Here is a 17,200-nt window from a genome sequence, read left to right on the forward strand (position 1 = left end):
GGCTCGATAGCGTTTACCCCAGCAATGTTGTGATGTTCTTTGGAATGGAAAATAATTATTGTATGATAGTTAAAATTGTATATGTTTTCAGTATTTTTCAATTCTAAGACTATGTTTCTATTAACTGTTTACTGGCTTAACCCTTCTCTTTCAGAGGATAATGGTAAGTGGTTAGGCACTAGGAAATTTCTGAAAGAGTGTTATGTCACCTCCCCCTCTCATGCTTTTGCGTCCCAACACCCATCAACTAATAACCACAATGTTTTGCCAAATGCTCTCCTCACAGCACATGTATGTATTTCAGCTAAAGCACTATTCAAATTAATATTCAGCTTAGATGATTAACATAGCCTCATGGAATATAAATGACTTACAAGACATTAAAAATAAAAGGCTAGTTATGCACCGTATATACAAATCGAAGTTGGATATAACCTTTTTGCAGGAAACTCATATGACTATGGAACAATGGGACAAGGGTACAGAAAAAAACACTAAGTGGGTTCAGCAAATAAGAGCAGCTGGTGATAGTATCGCATAAAGAGGGACAGCTATAATAGTCAAGAAATCATTTAAAGGGAACATCATTAAACATAATATTGATACAATAGGTAGATGGTGCTATTTCACATGTTTACAACCAACATACAACAAACCATTATTACTTTGTAATATATATGGGCCTTGCAACTATCAGCTTGATTTTTTAATTGAAATCTATAACTTATTATTAAAGCATCTAAAACATCTGATTATAGTTGGTGGAGATTTGAACATAACAATAAATCCATCCAAAGATAGATCAAATAAAAATTACACTCAGTCACCTCATGCCACAACCTTTCTATCAGAACTAATTGATGACTTCATCTTAATAGATCCCTTTGAACTTAACAACACAGACAGTCTAAGTAGCAAATACACATATTTTTCCCCATACCTTAAGACCTGGTATAGAATTGACATATTTCTAATTTCTCAAAGCTTTGCCCATTATGAAGTACAATATAATCTAGAATCTAGATCAATATCAGATCACTCAAAAATAAATTTAACAGTAACACAAAATAAAAACAGATATACTACCCACAATACCTCAAACTAGACTTTAAACTCAAACCTGCTGAAAATTAAAGAAGTGGAACAAGAGATTATAAACTCTATTATTCATTTAAAAGAAAACATTGTAAATAATGATACTCCTCTGGATATTCAATGGGCAGCCTTTAAAGCCACAACTAGGGGTACCTTCATCCAAAAAGCATAATTCTACAACAAGCAAAAAAATGAAAAAATAACTAACATAGAGGGCAAGCTAAAACAAATCAAAATAGAATTACAAAGAAACCACACTCCCACTCTTGAGAAAAAAAAATGGCAAGTCTACAAAAACAATTAAATGAGATCCTAACACAACAATATACATTTACAGAACTAAGGATGCTATATAAATATGTGGAATGGGCTCAAACCCCTTCCAAAATGCTAGCAAAATGTATTAATATAAGAAACCCTACTTGTAAAATAAAAGAAATAAAATATAAAGACAAAATTCATAACTCAGATAATGAAATAATACAGGTTTTTGAAGAAATATTTTAGTCCATATATGGTCCACAGGATCATATTAATGACAAACGTTTCCAAATCTTTATGGATAACTTAGATGTTCCTCAGATCAATGACTCACAATATAATAGTCTTAAAAGTCCATTGACAAAAGAGAAAATAAAGCGATTAAGAAGTTAAAATCTGGGAAAGCTCCTGCTCCTGATGGATATGTGGCAGAATTCTATAAACATTTTAAGCAACAATTAACCCCACTACTTTTAAAGCTATACAATTATATAATTGAAGTTGGGATATCAGACCTTTATTTGAACAATTCCAAAACCATACCTATACCAAAACCAAATACAGACTCCACAAATCCAAACAATTACAGACCTATAGCTTTGATAAATATAGATTTAAAGATATTTTCAACAATTTTGGCACACAGGATGCAAAAAGTAGCCCCAGCTTTAATTGCACCTGAACAACTGGGCATTATGAGTCAGAGACAAGTATGGGATAACACATTAACCATTGATGCCTTATCCCACTTATGTGCCAAGGATAAATCCCCCTAAATATGCTCTATCAGTTGATGCAACAAAAGCCTTTGACAGAGTCAAACAAAAATTATTCCTCTTTGTACTCTCTCAATTTAGATTCCCTAAAGAATACATATAAATGATCAAAACATTATATAGTAAAGCAACTACAACTCTGTATATTAATAAGAAAATATCTAACCCAATACAAATTCTTAATGGCGCCAGACAGAGATGCCCACTCTCACCAATCCTGTTTAATTTCTATATAGAAGTATTATTGCTACAAATCACTCAGAGAACATATTATCACCTTATTTTGATATCTAAAACCCAAATAAAATACACAGCCTTTGCAGACAATCTCAATATCTACTTTCAGTATCCCAATTCTGACTTAAATAAAATCCTGTCATTCATAGAAAAGTTTTCCCTAGTATCTAACTATAAAATTAATCCTAAGAAGTCAATTATATACCCAATTAACCCCCTGAGACATAAAGAATTTTATTTTCTGGTGACAAATGTTAAAGTGCAATATATGCTGAAATATTTAGGTATAATCTTTAACCATACACAGTCAGATTTGTTCAATAACAATATAGTTAAAACCTGGTCCAATATAATAGATAACATTAACAAATGAGAAAAGCTTAAACTATCTACCTTATCAAAAGCTTCAATAGTCAAAATGAATATACTGCCTAAGATTTTATACCATTTGAATGCCACCTTCATGAAAATTCCAGAAACCTTCTTCAACAAGATGAAAGTTCGTCTAGCAAAATTCATATGGTACCCAAAAAGTACAAGAATTAGCTATAATAAATTAATACTATCAAAAGAAAAAGGAGGCCTCATCCTTTCTGATTTTCAACTGTACTATGAAATTATTAATGCTAGTCTCATCATGCAAATAGCAAACCATGACCCAATAGGCAACAAATGGTATCCACTATGGATTAAATTATTTCACCAAAATATTACATCTAAAGTTAACCCAAAAGCAATTCCCTTCTTAAATCAAGGTATATTTAAGACAACAAAAATTCACCCAGTCTTAATTAATAGCTGTGAAATTTTCAAGAAATTACTGATATCAATAAATGTTAAAGGCATGATTACTCTGCTGCAACCAATACATAACAACCCAGATATAAAAGTAACAAACTCCATGGAAAACCTAGATAAATACCCATTAATAAAAAAATACACAGTATGGGACTTCTACCAAATACAAAACCTCTCAATGGAAAATATAATAAACCTACTTAAAGCAAACAATAATTATAAAGTGATAATTAAACAAATCCTATACTTAGTATAATAACCAAAGATATCAATGTAATTGAGCAAGATATCAATTTAGCACAGCAAATTAAAAAAATTGCTCTTAAATAAAAAGAAAATGCTCTCAAATACATATACATTAATAGCAAAATTAAATATCAAAATACAATACTTTTCTCAAAGTTTTGGGAAGGAAAAGGTAATACCATAACAGACAATCAGAAGGAATCAGCTATTAGAATTACTATGAAACTGATGCCATATAAAAAAATAATATACACCCAGATCATGATTTTAATAATGAATACCATACACCTGTACACCTAAACAAATTCAATCTATCTAAGTCACCTTACTGACCCTTCCTTCCAAATAAAGAGGCAGATATCCTCCACATCTTCTGGAGCTGCAAAACAGTTTATAAACTCCGGTGCTCACTAAGATTACTCTTAGAGAAATCAGGCTATTCAAAATTCACTTTGTCATGGGATGCAGCAACACTGCATATATTCAAAAGCAAGAAAAATCATTTCTTTAATCACATAATAATAACACTATGCACCTTATTAAAATCTTACATAGCAAAGAACTAGATAGACAGATCAAGACAAACCTTGTCAGAATACAAAAGCATGGCCAAAAACATATATTGGCTAAGAAACTTTATACAAAAAGTCAGAAAAAACAAACATATTATCAGAATTACTGCAAACCATTAATTGATATATTATCATAAATTGCAAGACAAATTCTAATAAAACAAAGATAGTAAACACATCTCTTAGTTGGGAGTAGTAACAGCATTATCTAAGGCACAGTTTTTTGTAATATATATATATATATATATATATATATATATATATATATATAAGGTTTAGTAGAGTAGACTGATTTCTTTGTGTAGGTTAGTGTTATTACTCTAAAATATGCTCTCATGTGTGCTATATAATGTAAGTGAAAAAATAATAAAATAATATTAACTAACATAACATAACAATAATATTTTCCTTTGTGTTATCCAATACTGCATTCTCCTAGCTAGTTTTTTAGGTTTAAAGTGTGTATTGTGTATTTTATATTATGCTAAATTTCTAATGTAACATTCAACTTTACATCTTGTTTATCTTTCTACTTGTATTTTATGTGAAAAAATATTCATTAAAAAGTTATTTGAAAAAAAAAAGATTTAATTTTTTAGATATTATTTTTATAAAATTTGGAAAAACTCTATTGTTAAATCAAATAATAATAACAGAGGAAGTGGGCACCCTTGTTCAGTCCCCTTATTTAATTCAAAACCTTGTCAAATATATGGGCCAATTTTAATGTATGCTCTGGACTTTATAAAAATATTTTTAATTAAGGAAATAAATTCATTAGGAGATCCATATAATTCTGTAACCCTCAACAAATATGACTAATTTACTGAATCAAAGGCATTTTAATTGTCAAGGCTGATTACTATTAATTATATTTTATGTATATGTTTTCTTGCTAGGTCATTATTGGTTCTGAAAGTTTTAATATTTTCTTGATTCTGTCTATTAATTATAAACTCAGTTTGGGCTTTATGAAAAAAAAATCAGCCATATGCTTTCTTCTATTAGCTAGAATACAGACAAATGATTTGTAGGTAATATTTAAAAGAGATATAAGTCTGCATGATAAACATATTTCTGGATTTTTAGCAAGTTTCAGAACCAAAGATTTTAATGTATAATTCCAACAGAGAGGAATATTTTTATCCTGCTGAATTCATACAAATACTCTTAGTTAATAATATTATATGTAAAGGAAATAATTTATAACTTTCTGGTATTAATCCATCTAGCCCAGAAGGTGCTTCAATTGCATTTTAATGTCAGTTATTGAGATATCTTTTATTAAAAGTATTTTCTGATGTGAATCTATTTTTAACAAATTTACTCTAAGTCTGAAGTTTTCTTACCTGTACTTGGATTTAGGATGCATTTGATCTTATTGGCCTTGTTAATTGATTTTGATCTGTTAGTCTATTGCCAATCATGAGCGGACAGGTGATTCACTGTGGCTACCCTAACTGGCAAAAGTTTAAAAAAGAAGAAAAATAAGTCTATATATAGCTCTATGAGAGAATGGACAATAATGCATCTTTATTTTCTCTAATGTGAATTCAGTTTTATGTGTTAGTATTTCTAAAAATTGCCCTTGCAGACTTTTTAGACCATAAACTATTTTTATTTTATTTTTTCTTGTAAAACTTCCATCTCTTTGTCCTATTCCTTAATTCTCCTAGCACACCAACTATTAATCTTGTTATTCAAGTAAACCTTCAAATAATCCCAGAAAATAATTTTGTCATCCGTGTCATAATTTAAATCCATATCTTTCTTAATTTCTTTAAAAAGCCAGTCTTTAAAATCCAGTTACTTAATTAGATATGCTGGTGTTTAGAATACAAAATATAATTTCATTGGCATAATTTCTAAGTGAAAATTAATAGTATTATGAATAAAAAGTAAAACAGAATTACAAATATTTTATCAATTTTGTATTATAAATTACTTGAAATAAAAACCTTATGTTTGTATGCCATGAGCATAAGAGTAATGAGTGTAAAATAAGGAATCATTTTTAGAAAATAGCTTTACATCATTTAGATTTATATCATCTGCCCATTCCTTAAAAGTACTTTGCTGGTGCTGACATTTTGGTTCTCTTTCAGTAGTGTTATGTTTCATATGTAAAATACAATTAAAATCCCCATTTAAAACTGGACTACCTTTCATTTTATTTAATACAATATTGATATTCTATTACTATCTTTGCTCCAGTTTCTGGAAGCCAATACATATTTGGAATAACATGCAGTAGGTGGATTGGACACTCTAAATTGGCCCTAGGTGTGAGTGTGTGTGTGCCTTCTGCGGAAGGTTGGGTGCCGAGCTGGCAACTCGACACCGTAAATCTCCACTGCCAATCATGAGCAGACAGATGATCCGCTGTGGCGACCCCTAACCGGGAAAGCCGAAAGAAGAAGAATAAGTCTACAATAATCAGGGTAACATTTCTTTATTTAATAGTATGCCTGTACCCCTTCTTTCAGTTTTAAAAGACGAAGAATTAATCTCATATTCAAAATTATTTGAATAACCTATATTTTCTCTAATAAATGAGTTGTATGCAATAATATATTTGCTTTAGTGAATTTGAGAAACTTAAAAAAATGTTTGCCTTTTATTGCCACTGTAATGCCATTCATAATAAGTGATGATGCTTTTAATGTGTTCAATAGGGTCTATATTATAACAATGAACAATCAGATGATCGAAAGTTGTTATATCGAGTCTTAAATCTCGAAAACTCATAACGGCGGACAACCAAAACAGCAATTATTTCCCACAGAAAAAAAATCGCTGCCCCCCCCCAAAAAAAAAACCCACACTAAACAGTAAATGAAGTGGGGGGCTTCACCCCCACACACCCTACTTAACTATATGAACTTCAGGATCACACTAAAGTGGAGGAAATGGCACAACCTGGACGGATGGCCCAGCAATTTCTTTCCCTGGGAAAAAATTTGCTGTTCTGGCCATTTGCTATTTTGCCGGTTTGACTATTAGTATTCGAACTAACAGCGTTTATCATCTGATCATTTGCTGAACTAAAGTAGATCTTTAAGCATTCATTATTACGCAATGATAGAGACCTAACCATGAATTATCAACTAAAAAAGAATATAGAATATGAAGAGTGAGACAGTTGTCATTTTAATGGAAAACAGTAAAACATTTCACAGAACAAAACCTGAATAACTAATATATTAACTCGAGTTCTTTTACAAAATGCCAAACCCAAAACATAAATACCTATGTACCTAGTCTAGTCTAATTCCCATATACTGAGGAACCCTCCAGCATAAAAAAACCCTTATCCAGCCTATTAAAAACGTTTGAGTACTAAGAAACTCCACACAATATAATAGCAACACATATAACAATAATATATTGACAAAAATTCCAAGTGCATTTAAGATTGCATTCCACTTTTCTCTATAAAATTCCAATTTAAATACATAAATTCAGCATGAAATTTTATTTTTAAAACTACTACTATATATTTCCTATAAAATAAGGCTAACAAGAAAATAATTTCTGATAAGAGGAGCTATTTTAAAAGTTCATCCCAGAATAACTTCTTTAAAAAAAGAACTTTAGTCTTTAGGAACTAATATGCGAGAGACTGTATCATATCAAAGGGGACTACAACAAACAAGCAGATTCATATTCTTAAAAACATGATGAAATGGCTGATCACCAAAATGAAGGATACTGAAGAAACACTAAATGGCTTTGAAAGAAGAATAAAGGAAGAGGAAACACAAACTGAATTCTTGCTCAAACTAAATGTCTGATAGAAAAGATTGATGAGATAGAAAATAGATGTAAGGATTTTTGGAGGGCTAGAAATATGGAAGGGAAAATATTACTATTATTCTCACCTTATAGATTGACATTTCCTTAAACTCCCATTGCCCTCCCTTTGGGTAATAAGGGACTTGCTCAATGATAATAAATTTATTATGCTCCAGACATCCAACATGTGCATTCGTTTACTTTCTTTTCCTAATATCATACAAGTACTCATATGTCCTCTTCCTAAGGCTTCTGTCTGTTTTTCCCCCAATGTATTGCTTCTGTTTACAATTCATGCGCCACTACAAATCTTTCTTTTTAATTTCTCCATCTCCCTTTAATCACTCCAGTCTATATGTTCATTTCCATGTCATTTGCAGTTAGGGGTTGATCATGTTATGGTATTTTAAAAAAAATATTTTTAACATCTGTAGAGTCTTCAGTGATTTAAGAATCACATGAATTTCAGTGACAGTAACAGAGAATTATTTATTAAATTTAATAAGGATAGCCATATATCAAAAATGTTCACCTTATCCCAAAATTACTCTTAAACAGAGACCAGCCATTGAGTACCTTCCAGTTTTGCTTTGAGAACATAGCCTCCTATAGCAACTACAAATATTTACCTCAATCTGTAACCTCTGTTCAGACTCTTTTAAGAGACATATCATGTATGTTTTCAAGTAGCTATATAAGTATTAGCAGTGAAAACATAGCCATTGTTAACATATATGAGAGCTAACTGAAAATAAAATCATTGGGGCTTCAGTATAATGGCATACCATTTAGCACTTTGACAATGTAAAATACTTCTCACCTCATGACATTTGGAAAGGAAAAATTGTCAATAATCACCTACAATACTAATGATATTGCCAATAATGAACATAATATAAAGAAAATAAAATAAGATGTTTCATACTTCAGTGTTATTGAAACACATTTTCAACAAAATATATGGCCATCTTTTCAATCAGATCTTATGGGTTTATTAAAACACCATTTCTTTTTCATAGTTACTAAGGTGTGGTATTTACTCATTATGGTCAATTCAATTAACAGTGCTTAAATGTTCTGTAAAATGTCTTAAGAAATTTGTTTGTGCATACAACTTGTGGATACAGTCAATATGATATTTTTCTAATATGAGTAAACCTGTGATAAACAAAGCAGATCAACTCTAATTCACTACCATCTCTATGCTAAAAACTGCCTCCTCCATAACCCTCCTCTATTGTACGGCAAATATCACTTAATCAAATGCAGGTTGGGAAAGACTCACTACTGGACATCTGTATACTTTTCATTTTAGCTATTTTTTTTTCTGTAAAATATTTATATTTAAGCTAGAACAAAATATTTTTTATAGACAACTTTGTTCAATTATAAATGGTAGCATCATTTTTTTTTACTTTTGTACTTAAAAGTTGTGAAAACTTATTTAAATCATAACACCTTTCAGACACCTTTTTTTCTGAGGAAGTGCAGCTGGTATCAATGGAAGTAGGAAAACCTGCCACAATTAAATCCTATATTAGCAAACAGGCAAGGTTTTCTAGAAGGTACATTAATAACCAGTACTCATTCAGGGCTAGTGTTTCTCTGGTTTTATATTATTTGTGTGAGTTACTATCCTATGGCCTATCTAAATCCTTCATCAATGTTTATCTGTCAGCCATTTCAGAATGTTTCCCTGTGGCTGCCCCTCTTTCAAAGCAGTCTGACATGAATATGTTTTTGAAAAGGGCATTGCACAAGAAACCTCCTAAAAACAGATGGATCCTTCTTGGGATCTTAAATTTATGTTAGAAAAAATAATTATTGCTCCATTTGAACCAGATCATCAGACTGACTTGTGTTTTTTTCACATGGCAAACAGTCTTACCTATTGCTCTGACCTCTGCAAGAAGATTATCTGAACTGCAAAATCTTATAGGTCAATCTTATCTCACTTTGCACAGTTATAGGGTATCTTTGAGGATTAATCCTTCATTTATGTCTAAAGTTTTATCTAAATTTGCTTTAAACCAAACTATCCATCTATCTGTCTTCTTTCCAAAGCTTCAAAATGAGGGAGAAAGGTTGCTTCATACGTTGGATGTCAAAAGACAACTCAGGTGCTGTCTTGACTAAACAAAACAAAACCGTTCAGAACTTCTGATCAGTTGTTCATTTCTCTTTGAAAGTAAGAAAAGCAAGAACAACAGGTATCAAAACAGACTATTTTCAAATGGTTGCTGTTACTTTTTGTTAGTACCACCACAACAAAACTATTCCAGACAGGGACAAGGCTCATTCTGCCAAGGACTTGAGTGTCTTTTTGGAAAGGATGGAGTCCAGAAGTATTTGAAAATCAGCAACTTTGTCCACTGTGCAGACTTTTACAAAGCACTATAAGCTAGATTCCTTTTTCTGGTCTAGGACAGGCATTGCTGGGACCATTCTGCCAGCAAAACCTGTCCTCTTCCCTCCTCCTCCTCCCAGCCTTTCTAAGCTATGAAGATCTACCCATATAACTTGAGCTAATGCAAAAGTAATCAAACGAGGAACACAGTAGATGGTACAGTTGTGTAAGTAAACGTCACAGGACAATACATGTTCACGTGATCACTGCTCCCTCCCTCCTCCCCCTTGCTTCTGTGTATATTTTATGCTAGGGTGTGGATATTTTCTTCTTCTACCTTTTCTTATTATTATTTTCCTTACATTGGCCTTCACAAGACTTTAGCCACTCAATCTCTTCTTGGATGAAATATCTGAAGAGCTAGTTGCCCAAACCTGACTTTTATTCAACTCAGCTCAAGCTGGCTACCAGTTTGGAAGCGTGGACTGTGCCATGAATCTTTGGAAGCTAGCTGACTGGCTGCTAAGTCCTTGACAGGACATAACCCATTTTCAGCAGTGACCATTTAAACATCTACTGTTATGGTAAGTTTACTTATGTAGCTGTACTTTCTTTGTTCTTCTACTAAATGAGGTATGGTAACAAACCAATTTGTCCAGGGACATCTTCAGGTGGGGGTTAGATAAATACAGTAGTAGGAATTAGGAGGTTGGGGGGGGAGAAATGGTTAAATGGGAACAAGGGATGACTGGGAGGATTTGAGGTAAGGGTAGGGAGGGGATTAAGGGGTTTTGGCAAGTGTAACTGTGCAAGAAAACACATTTTAGCATGAACTTGCTACTGTAAGTAACACATTTGTGACAACCTATAAGTACTCTGGTGCAGGTAGGCTTTGGATGGCTTTTGGTTGCTGGGTAAATTGTTTATTTATGTGTGTGTGTGTGTGTGTGTGTGTGTGTGTGTGTGTGTGTGTGTGTGTGTGTGTGTGTGTGTGTGTGTGTGTATGTGTGTGTGTGTGTGTGTGTGTGTATTTTCTCTCTCTCTCTCTTTGTTGGGGTTCGTGGATCATAGCTGGTTTTGGTTGTGGACGCGTGGTTTGCAGTTGGTGTTGGTGGACATGAGTTTTGTGCATGGCTTTGTTGGTTAGAGGGGAGTTTTGGTGTGGAGTGGTTTTGTGATCTTTCTGGGTATCTCTGTTGTGGTTTGTTCATTGTTTGGAGTGGACTTTGGTAGCAGGTTGATGCCTTTCAGACAGGGTAATTCTGGCGGCTGAAATGTGTGGAATACAAGTGGGGCTTGCACTGGTGGTTGTATCTTTGCATTGATGATCGCTTCCTGTGTAGCTGAAATGATGGAGTACAACTAGGGCTTGCATCGGTCATTGCTTTCCTGTCTAGTGTAGGAGCAAGGTCCTTGTCATGTTCTCGTGGTGGTTGAATTGTTTCTTTTGGTGAGGAGTTTTGTTTTCTTAGAATTTCAATTGGGGTTTGCGTTTTGCAAGTGGAGGCAGTCTATCGGCCTATTTCATGAGATAATTTCCTCAGCTGAATCTGGGAATGGTTTTGCAGGCTCTGAGTGAGTTGGTGAGGTTCATAACAGACAGCCATTCAGTGTCAGCTTTCAAATTGTGTGGGGATGCTCATTGTTGGGGATTTGCAGGTATAAATGAGGGCAGTGTAGAAGATACCCAGACAGTTCAGTCATAGTAGGAGCAATAGGCTTTATACAAAAGAATTTATTAATGTATTTAGATATGTTATCTGTGCATGTAACTCTGAACAAATTGGTGAAGGAGCCATTACAGGACACATGGCGGGTGGTGTGCAGAGCACTTCTGGCTAACATCAAAGATTAAACAATACTAATTCATGAACTTTAATCATACTTTGACATGGTACTGGGGTCCATTCTTGTCAGGGTATTGGAAACCCAAAAAACTTGGAGAAATTATTAAAAAAAAAAAAAAAAAAGAAAAGAAAAAAAATAGGTCAGACATGTCAGGTTTGGATTTCTTGCTGTTGAAGGGTGGAATGATGTTGAAGTTTCCTTACACTGGGGATGTAAGGTAACAGCCAGGTTAAACCATTCTGCTGCTTGGTTTTATTTTGAAGCTTTTAGTAGTACAGATCTTTGTTTTATGGTGGGACCTGTAATGAAGAAGCTGTAGAGATCATTCTGAATCCTAGTGCATTTGTGCCTCATATTGACCAGTATATATATATATATATATATATATATATATATATATATATATATATATATATATATATATATATATATATATATATATATATATATATATATATATATATATATATATATATATATATATAAAGGTATCTAACGTTGGCGTTTGTGGATATGTGGGATGCTAATTTCCCAAGAGATGGCTGCAGATGTTTGGTGTTGCTCGGTTGTTGTGCCTTTAGTTGTGAGGAGTTTTGCAGGATGACGAGAGAGATTTTGTGGTACGTTTTTATCATTCAGGTGTCCATGTTAGTTCCTGAGTTTGCCATCATGTTAGCATGGCATGTGATCTTTATATTTTGTGTGGGTTTGCTGGGTTTGAGATGCCGGAGTGTGGAGGGTGGTTTTGGTAGGTCTTCCATTATAATCGCTGTAAAGGTGGTAGGTCCTCTGATGTCACTGGGAGATATTGGGGAATATTTAATTTGTTCAGAACTGTAGGCTATCATAGTGAGGTCTCAGTTTAGCCAAACAAAGCTTTGTTCTATGGGCTGTCCTCTTGGCCTGGCTACCCCTTTCTGGCTGTTTTTGGGTTCCAAGGCATACATAGGCTTGCGGGAAGGACTTTTTGCTAGGTGTATGTGGGCAGGTTAGGTTAGAGAGAGCACCAACTTTTACTTTCGCTGCTACATTGCTGTGAAGTATGGTGCGACCACTCAGCAGTTGAGGTCTGGGGCCTGTGAGTAACATCTGCTGTCTACGTATGCATGCAGTGGCTCTAGCCAGTGAAGGGGGAGGGTTCTTATGACATGCATTTCAGTTTTAGATCCTTCAAAAGGCAGGTTAACATAAAGCTTGTAATTCTAGCCATTTTCTAGGTTTATAAGAGTAATAATTAAAATGGGTACAGCCTTTTGAGCCCTTACTTACCTTTCTCCTGTAGAGGTTTTCACAAAATGTTCAAATTTTTCCTAGTATGTTGGTGTGTTCCTCATTGCATGGTAGTTGATTTCTTATCCATGCATTGGTAATGGGGAGGTATGTTCTTTCACAGAACCCCTACAAGTTGTGGTTTAGGGCATGTTTCTGGGAGATTGTTAAAAGGCTGAAGTTAGAAAATGGGGCAATTGACTTTGGGACTTCAGTTCTACTAGTGCAAAGCCTGCCGCTATGTCAACCAGTTTTGCCAAAGCAATGTGCGGGCTGGGAAACAGCTGCTAGTAGCAGTTCGTCACTGCGCATGTGCAGTTGCACCTGGTGCCACTTGAATGAATTGGTGCTACTGCCCATACTTCTCCAAACAGAGAAATAGTAATGCATCATGGGTTGAAGTCAGAAAATAGTGGCAGATATTTGAGTTTCAGGCTTAATATCCCTTCACAAGATTTATAGTAAAGCAGGACCTGTTCTATCAGCTTTCTAAGTTTTGTAAGAGCAGCATTTAAAAAAGTGTTCCCAGTTGTAGTAATTTGTCCTCTCATTATTTATGGATTTGTCCAAATTTCTTGTCCTAAGAGGCTGGGAGGTATGAGTTGTGAGCATCTGTGCTGAAGGTTGGTGGGTGGCAGGTGGAAAGTTGCTAGCACCATGGGGGGGGGGTGGCCTTTGCTGGGCAGACATTTTCCACTAGCATCATACCTCTCATTTATAGATTTTCACAGGAGAGATTTCTGTGCTTATTGGGGTTTGTCTGCAGTTCGTGGTAGGATTGTGAACAACACTTGATTTGCATCTGTGTCTGGACAATAAATCCCTTTTACATTCGTGGAATCATTCAGTTCACATTAGATTACTTTTGAAAGGGGGCTGTGTGGATCTATGGGCTGTATAATCTGGCAGACATTTGACCATACCTGTCAACCGTTTGGATTGCCACGGAATGTATACATTCACTGTCTAACGAGGGAAGAAGGGTTAAGGAAGATCTAGGAAGCTCAGCTGAAGGGTAGGACAGAGGAAGGGCAGAAGTTTAGAATTTTGAGTTAAGAGTAGGGAAAATGGGGAGCTTTAACACTTTATGAAGTATTTTATCACTGTATGGAGTTAAGTAATGGGAGAGGGTAGGATAAGACATGTCACCAATATTTTGTGAGTCCATTACTATGTGCACGCTTTTCAGTGAAACCTTTTGGAAACTCAGTAATGATATGGGTGTTGTGGTAGGTAAGCTTTCCCTTTGACACAGATGCCAAGGCTGGCACTGTAATCTGCTGTATTTTGCAGAGGTACGGAAGAGTTTCAGCTTTATCCTCACTGTTTATCCTCTCATCTTTAAGAGACATGAATGCTGCTACTTATAATGTGGAACAAGGGGTAAAAGTGGGAACACTTGGTAATGACTCACTACCAACTGGCAGTTCATAGGATGGCTAAAAGGGGTTGAATTTATTTGCAGTATAGCCCTGTTAATGAAATAGGATTCAGTTCTATTTTTCATTGTTTTCAGGAAAATATTTAACTTGGAATGTTTGTCAGACTTGTAAAGGTGGAAGTTAGGGAACATGAACTTCTATAACCCCAAATGAGGGACGTTTCTTGAAATGAGGTACACTCGAGAGTTATGGTATTTTATGAGGATATTTGCTTTTTGATAAACATCTTAAATTGGTTGCTGGGTCATGTCAATAGAGAGGATTGTAGAGTAAAGCAGCATATGAGAGTAGCTGCCATGGTTGTACTCTCTAAGGATGAGTATGCACTTTTGTGTAAGAGTGATTGGCCATAGACATCCTTTTAGTACTCGTTTACTGAAATGTTGTTAGGACTGATATGTAATTAACTTGCCTCAACGTGTAGTATTGATGTACAACTAAGCAAACTCTTTTTGAGATCTTGATACAGTGGGGATAAGGGAATATTCCCTTTTTCCCACTGTAGTGCGATCTCGGAGTGAGAATATTAAAGTGGGGGGGGTTATTTAGTTTTTATTTTTATTTTTCCACAAAAAATGCATTCTCGCTATAATGCACTTTCGTGGAAGTGAATTATTGGAAGTACGGTTCGACGAACCATATTTTCAATGATACAACGTAGACCCATTTAGTTATATATATATATATATATATATATATATATATATATATATATATATATATATATATATATATATATATATATATATATATATTTATTTATTTTACATTTGTTGACCGGGCTAGTCTAGCTGGATTAATGACCATTTTCAGTAGAGGCCCGGGGAGAAAAGCTCCACAGTAAGACATAATTTTACAAACATAGTTGTACAGAGGGTGTATTTAACAGATAGACTGTAGTCCATAACATTTTCATAAAAGTCTAAAACTACTAGTAGCATCAACAGGAAAAAGTACATTAGATTATTCTTTTAAACATCCATCCATCATAGTGGTATTGAGAATTCAAGATTAGATGAGAAGTAAAGAAACAGCAAGAGAATATCTTGTTATAGATAGCAGGAGAAAGGAAAAGGCATGGACAAAAAAGGATTAGTCAGGGTTAGAACAAGGGCAGAGCCGCTGGGAGTAAAGCCATGATTTTATATGCTTCTTGAAAGTAGGTAAAGAGGTAATAGACATAGGTTCACTTGGAAGTTTGTTCCAGATGGGTGCAGTACAGTTGGAGAACAGACTATCCCCAGCTTTGTTGCTGGATTTGTTGGAGGCAGCTAGAAGTTTGGTAGCAGAGCGTAGGGAAGAGATGTTTTTAAATGGGGTAATAAGGGAACAGAGTATAGTGGTATTAGTGGGCTGATGAAAGATTTTGTGGGTAATGGTCAGTTGCAGAAGTCGTATATGATTTTGTAGTTCTAGCCAGCCTAGCTGTTTGAGATTAGAGCAATGGTGGGTATGAACTGGGGCTTTTGTTGCAAATCTGGCTATGTTATGGTATGCTGTTGCTAGTTTGTTGAGGTTACTTTTAGTTAGGTTTGTATAGATTGGAGAGGCATAAAATAGGGTAGAGAGTATGTGGGTTTGTGCTAAAGTACGGCTGAGGGAGTGAGGAAGGGTTTAAGTCTGTAGAGAGATCCAAGTTTTCTATTGATTGATTTGATAGTTAAGTTAATATGGGAATCAAAGTTGAGGTTATATATACACACACACACACACACACACACACACACACACATATATATATATATATATATATATATATATATATATATATATATATATATATATATATATATATATATATATATATATGTATGTATACACACACAATATATATATATATATATATATATATATATATATATATATATATATATATATATATATATATATATATATATATATATATATATATATATATATATATATATATATATATATATATATATATATATATATATATACCAGAACACCAGCAACTCACGTTACATACATATGTGTTAAAGGGAAACATGCTCAGCATACACAAAACTTACGTCATCTGAATGAGTGTTAAAAAAAATAACACACTACAGAAGTCTTTTCACTGTTTTAAACAGTCTTACAACAAATATAAATGTAATAATATACAACACATACCTGCTTTATGAAAGAGGATAATGCCTAAGTATAAGAGGAGACACCACTGAGGGGATATTTAGCAATACATTCTACTGCAGTGACAATACCACCCTCGGGTCAGTTTATAACTGAGAGCAATCAGTTTATAGCCAGAATAAAGCAATTAACAGAGAGATACAAGTAAAGCAAGTTGGCTGTCATTTCCTGAGACTAAATAATTGGTATATGCAGTATAGTCTACTGGCAAAGCAAAACGGGATAGTGGCCAACTTAATTAGAGGTCCTTAGAGTGCATGGACTGTTTCACAGAGACTTACAGTTATAGAGCAGGCATATATTTAGCTCGTTAAAGGTAATACACAGCAAGGTTCTTCCATATAAATATGCTTACATTAA

The sequence above is a fragment of the Protopterus annectens genome, chromosome 14.part0 (assembly GCF_019279795.1).
Source record: "Protopterus annectens isolate FY-2018-M chromosome 14.part0, PAN1.0, whole genome shotgun sequence".
NCBI classification, from domain to species: domain Eukaryota; kingdom Metazoa; phylum Chordata; order Ceratodontiformes; family Protopteridae; genus Protopterus; species Protopterus annectens.